The following is a 6,165-nucleotide window of genomic DNA, read 5'->3' as shown; positions in this document are numbered from 1 at the left end:
GAAACTACATATACTCTTGGTAAGTATATGGGCCCTTTATTTTGTGCACAGTTTGGACTCAATAGTGGCCATTGAATTCTCAAGTTCTGGGATTCTGTCAAATTATGAATATTTTCAGTAGGGCTGTGCACTGGGTGCTAGTGGTCCCAAGCAAGATATAACTAGGGATGTGTTAGAGCCAACCAGGACCAGTTGTTATATTTTCAGGGTGAGCATTTACACCCTAGAAGTCAACAAATTCTACAAATAGAGCTTGGGTTATTGTTTTGATTGTCTAGCTTAAGTAATACAGAAAATGTTAATAATATAGATTAAATTAAAAGTATGTTTCTGTACTGTTCCCCCCCCTCAAAGCTGTGAAACAGCACACCAGTGGATATAACCCTGGAATTGAGACTAAGGTCAGAAAGTATCACTATGACAGGGAGAATTTATATCAATGAAATTAAATAACTTAAAATATTCCCAGGAAATAATATTAATAATTCATATATGTGTTGCTAATAGAAATAAGATACTGTCCAATTCTGATTAGGGGACTTTGAAGGCCTCCCTAAAATGACAGATTTACTTAGATTCTTTTGTGAATTATTAATCTCATCTGTGTGGCTACTCCCTTCCCCAGTGCTGGAAACTTGTTGCTACATTCTCACCCTACCTGGTTCTTATCCATGTCCTTCCATAAATCTTCCTGAGAGAATTTACTCATGGTGCCAGAGGACTTCCTCTAGGTCTTTTTAAAAAAAAAAATATCAATGAAACACTAATGACTATTCACTCTGTTATCCCTCCCTGGCTCACCTTATTTTTGGGTCCTACTGTGTCTTCGAGGTCATCTCATGTCTCTTCAGGCACAAGTTATTGTTGGTAATAGTTGCTAGTGTCCATTCATACTCATTTAACTTACCCTTCTACACAGCTGGTGAGGAAAGGAATATATCCAGGCCATAAAAATAAATGGAGAGACAGAGGGGAACTGAAAGAAAAAAAAATCCAGCTGGAAGGCCTTATGGATCATAAGTTCAAACCCATCATTTAATGAAGGACATTAAAGTGAAAGAAGTTAATCCAGTCTCTCAGTAGGGGGATGGTGTAGATGAATTCATCTGTTTTTCTCAAACCATGCAATTTGAGGAGACGTCATGATACAGTGGATAAAATACTAGTCCTATGAGACTGGAAAACTTGTTTGTTGTAAATACTGCATCAGAGATTTACTAGCTATGTGACCTTAGCAACCTCTCTTTATGAGATCAGAGATAGAGCTAGAAGGGACTTCAAAGGCCATTTGAGTCCAATCCCTTCATTTTATAGATGAGGAAACTGAAGATGGAAAGTGTTGTTACATGATGCCTAGGGTCACACAATTAGCAAGTGTCTGAAGCAAGATTTGAACCTAGGTTTTCCTGACTACAAGTTTCATGACCTATCCACTATGTCATGCAGCTCTTACACTCTATTTTCATATCTGTAATACAGGACTGAGGTTCAATTTGAACTCAGGTCTTCCTGTTTCCACACTTAACACTTCATTCACTGAGCCATCTAGCTGCCCACATTTACTAGCTGTGTGACCTTGGGTACGTAGATTAACCTCTGTCTAGGAGGTAAGTAGATGGCTCAGTGGATAGAACACACTAAGCCTGGAGTCAAGAAGACCTGAGTTCCAATTTGGAATCATTAAGCAAATTACTTAATCTCTGTTTGCCTTAATCTACTGGAGGAAGAAATGTCAAAACAATCCAGAATCTTTGCCAAGAAAACCCCACAGACAGTATGATACACAGAGTCACAAAGTTAGACATGATGAATGAATAAATACAGGACTAATACTTCACACTTATCTCACTGAGTTGTTGTGAGGATCAAATAAAACTGTATCAAGTGAGATATTTGCTTTGCAAAACCTAAAAGTCTATGAAAATGCCAGCAATCATTTCATACATTCCATGCCTGAAAAGTTCATCAGTTGGTTGCCAGTTTTCTAGAGTGACTTCCTATACTTAGCTGGTTTGATCTTCAAGTAAAACCACATTATATCATGGGAGTGTAGATTTTGAAGTGGAGGGGACCTTCAAGGTCATCTTGCCCAATCCCTAATTTTATTACTATTATTATTATTACTTTAAAAAAACTTCACTTTCTGTCTCAGTAACAGCTTTAAGAAGGGCAAAGGCTAGGCAAATAGGGTTAAGTGATTTGCCCAAGGTCACACAGCTAGGAAGTGTCTGAGACAAGATTTTGAGGCCAGGTAGTCTGACTCCAAATCCAGTACTTTATGTACAATGCCACAGTCTGCCTACTCAAAAATGTGTAGTTTAAGACACTACTTGAGTTTGGCCACTGCTAGTGTAACTTTTAAATGCAGCGAGACACATGGTAAAACTAGTGAAAGAGCAAGCAATCATATATTGTATGTCATTTAATATACTGTGTTAGTTAAAAAAAAATCAGACAACATTGGTTTTTAACACTGATGATTAAAAAGTATAAGTTTTACTTAAGTAGAATTGAAAGAATGAGAACAGTTTAGGGTGAGTAGAATGGGGTAGAAAAGGCAGGAAGGAAGAATAAGTTACAGATGAACTCCAGAGTCTATATTTTGGCCCTACAAGTCACTCCGTCACTTCGTATGACACTGGGTGACACTGTATCTTATCCCACCTCTGGAGAGGAATTGTTGACAATGCCATGTGGGCCAAAAAAAGACCAAGACTTCTTGAATCTGATGTAGTTCCTGCTATTGGACCACATTCCTCTGCACCAGTCCCAAAAGGAAGCTTCTAAAGAAAACCTTGATTGATAAATACTTCCAAGTTTATCTTAATTTTCCTATCACTCAACTAGGTACCAAGCTTCAAAGTGACTCTTTTGGTTGCTGATATGCTAATGTAAGTGTATGAATGTGAGTGAGAGATTGACAGAGAGAGAGAGACAGAATGACAGACAGAGACAGAGATGGTCAGAGAAAAAAAGTCAGAGAAACAGAGACAGAGACAGGAAAGAGCACTGCTTACTGCTTAAAATTGGGGGAAGAAAGACTGGAGGAGGAAAAACAGGCATTAAGAACTGAATTTATTATGTACACAAACTGTGAAGACACTTTTCTTTCTTTTTTTTAAACCCTTACCTTCTGTCTTAGAATCAATATTAGGTATCACTTCCATGGCACAACGGTAGTAAGGGTTAGGTAATTGGGGTTAAGTGACTTGCCCAGGGTCATACCACTAGGAAGTATCTGAAGTCACATTTGAACCCAGGACCTCCCATCTCCAGGCCTGGCTCTCTATCCAGCCTGGATACCCTGGAGACATTTTTCATACAAAATCTGAAGTGCAAAATTTCTCAAGCAGATTGCATATTTGCTAATTAAGTTAAATATATAAAAAATCATGCATTATAATTTAGTTTTATTTAAAACATGCAGAAAAATAGAGTATTATCCTCATAGCTGTTTAACTGTTAAACTTTATGCTCTGTTAAAATGACACGCTGGAGACAACAGCATGATTAACATCATAAAAGCCATATATTTAAAGAAAGAAAATGAAAGGAACACAAGAGAAAAAACATTCAGCATTGTAATTGTGCACATAAGGCATCTTACCCAATGGAAATATTTGACCTGCATTTGGAAAAAAAAAACTTACTATATCTTTGTTAGCTGATTACTTTCCTTATATCATGAAATAAATAAAAACAAATAAACCTTAAGTTGTAGGAAAGGAAAAAAGAAAAAAATCCTCCAAATTCTAATAATTGTATCATTATCAACTGCCTTTCAGTTGTAACAAATCAAGGCTTCCTTAAGGGAGCATAATGGGATTGAAAATTCAGCTTTCTACCATTTATTTAAGATCTTATAAAGTTTAGGCCAAACAATGGCAAGAAACTCCCTGAATTTGTGAAGAATTTGAATTATGACATGTTTTTCAAAAGTTATTTTTTTTAATCTCAGATCCATAAAGTGACAAGGATATTTGTTCTAGAAGAATTCCTAGGGGGAGGGGGAATGGATACATGTTAATGGTGGGTAATTTGTTTCTCAGCTATAAATGGATGCATCTTGAAAGTGTTTGAAAAGTTCTGATTTTTTTTCAGTAGTTTAAACATTCCCAATCTTGTTTTAGATTTGTTGAGCTATCCCTATTCTTCACAGTTTCTACACAATTTGGCTACTGTAAATTTCAGTCCAGTGTGACAGAATTATCACAAAGTCCTAAATCAGTGAACACAAAATAAATGAGCTTTAACTAATTAGCCAATAATATCTGCTGGACACTTCCAAGTGCAGAACTGTTTGGAAGGTATGATGATGATAAAATAAAGGCATTAAAAAACACATACAACAGAGGACAAGTTCCTACCCTCAAGGGGCTTATAATTAACTGGACAGAATACAAGCATATCAAATGCTTGAAGAAGATGAAAACATTATCTTACCAACTTAGTTTCAAGAAATCTAACTCATTTATTTGACTATCGGGTCAAATGACGTAAATATATATTAAAAGAGGCTGTATTTAAGAGAAGGTTCATTACCCTTTACTAAATTGGAAAAAAATTAGAATGCATTTAAAAAAATAAAGGATGATGGATATGCTGAACACTTGTTATTATATAACATGGTAGTAAAAATATGAGGTTGTTGAGGGAAAAAGGAGCCAGAATTTGGTTATGCTTATATGACTATGGGTAAGACAAAAAGTCTGGTCATTTTGATTTCCTACGAATCATCTATATGTTAGACATAGGCACGACACATCACTATTAGTGCTTGATAATTATCAAAGAATAAGGCTAACTAAATTTTTTGGTCCTCATTCATTATGCCTGGGATTAGTCTAGCAAAACTTTTGTGGTTTTGACTTAAAAAGTCACAAATCATAAAGAGTTTAAATATTCCAACTATTCAAGCTCAGACACTTTGGAATTTAAATTCACATTTTGTTAAATGTTTTAACCTAGTTTGTTTGAACCCGATTAGGACAAAAGCTTTGTAAAATTTAATTAATTTAAAATATCACCTAAAAGTCTGAAGAAAGAAAAGTGACCAACTAAGTTAGTGAGGATAGTTTTGACTGTTATTACTAGTAAACCCCAAAGCATACATTTGGAAACCAAAGATAATAGGGTAGGACTTCTATAAAAAGGCACTGATTGAATATAAAGGCTAACATTACAATACTGGTAAATCTTTCAATGTTTAACTATTCCTATATTCCTAAACATGGTCAGTCTCATACAAGCTCATCATCATCATGGCTGGTTAGCTCAGGTGTTTACAGAACTATTATAACAAAACCAGGGTTGAGACTCATATCCAATGTTTGGTCTGGTTTTGTTCCATGGTTATGACATAACTGCCTAACAGGCAAGGGGTAAAAGAGCATTCATTACACACGTCAGCACAAAACCACTGAAAAAGACAGTATGACAGTGTGGGTTGTTAGCTGTCTATGAAGGCTAGTTCATACACTATACTTTACGATTTTATAAGAATAAAAGATTTGGCCAAATTATGAGACCCTAGCTAGAGTGACAACTAATTTTTTAGTAATCTATCAGGGTGTTTCTGAATAGAAGTCTGTCTATAGAAGGAAGCATGCCAACTCTGACTTACTTCTAAAACCAGTCTCTGTTTGTCAAATATCTTTGAAGGTTGATCAGGACAGAGGAAAAAATAACTTACACAGATAAGCTTTAATTAACATGTAAAAATTCAGTAATTATCCATAAAGAATAAAATATCTTGGAGCTATAGAATAGTAAATTTAATAGGACATGTGCCTGGGTGGTCCTTCATCTGCTTTTCCCCAAAACTGATTTTCTGTGTTTGCTACTTCTCCAGGTACCACAGTTCATCAACCTTTCTCAAGGAATAGTGACTAATCGAGGTAGGTCTGTTTGATGTTGAAGTAATAGCAGACTCAGTTTTCCTCCTTATCTTTCTTCTAGGAGGAAGAGATTCATCAACTCCAGCCTACATTTAAGAAACCTGACATCTTTATACATTATCTTTTTTATTCATTTCATTTTTAAAGTGCATTTTCAACCTTTAATTGCTAAGAAGACTGACTTCCCTATAATAGGTATATATCAGGTGAGGCATATCTATATATTTTTTTTCTGTTCATAGCTTGTATTTCAGGCCTGAGCAGCTGC

The sequence above is a fragment of the Gracilinanus agilis genome, chromosome 4, assembly GCF_016433145.1.
Source record: "Gracilinanus agilis isolate LMUSP501 chromosome 4, AgileGrace, whole genome shotgun sequence".
Classification (NCBI taxonomy): domain Eukaryota; kingdom Metazoa; phylum Chordata; class Mammalia; order Didelphimorphia; family Didelphidae; genus Gracilinanus; species Gracilinanus agilis.
Note: the sequence above shows the minus strand (reverse complement) of the source record.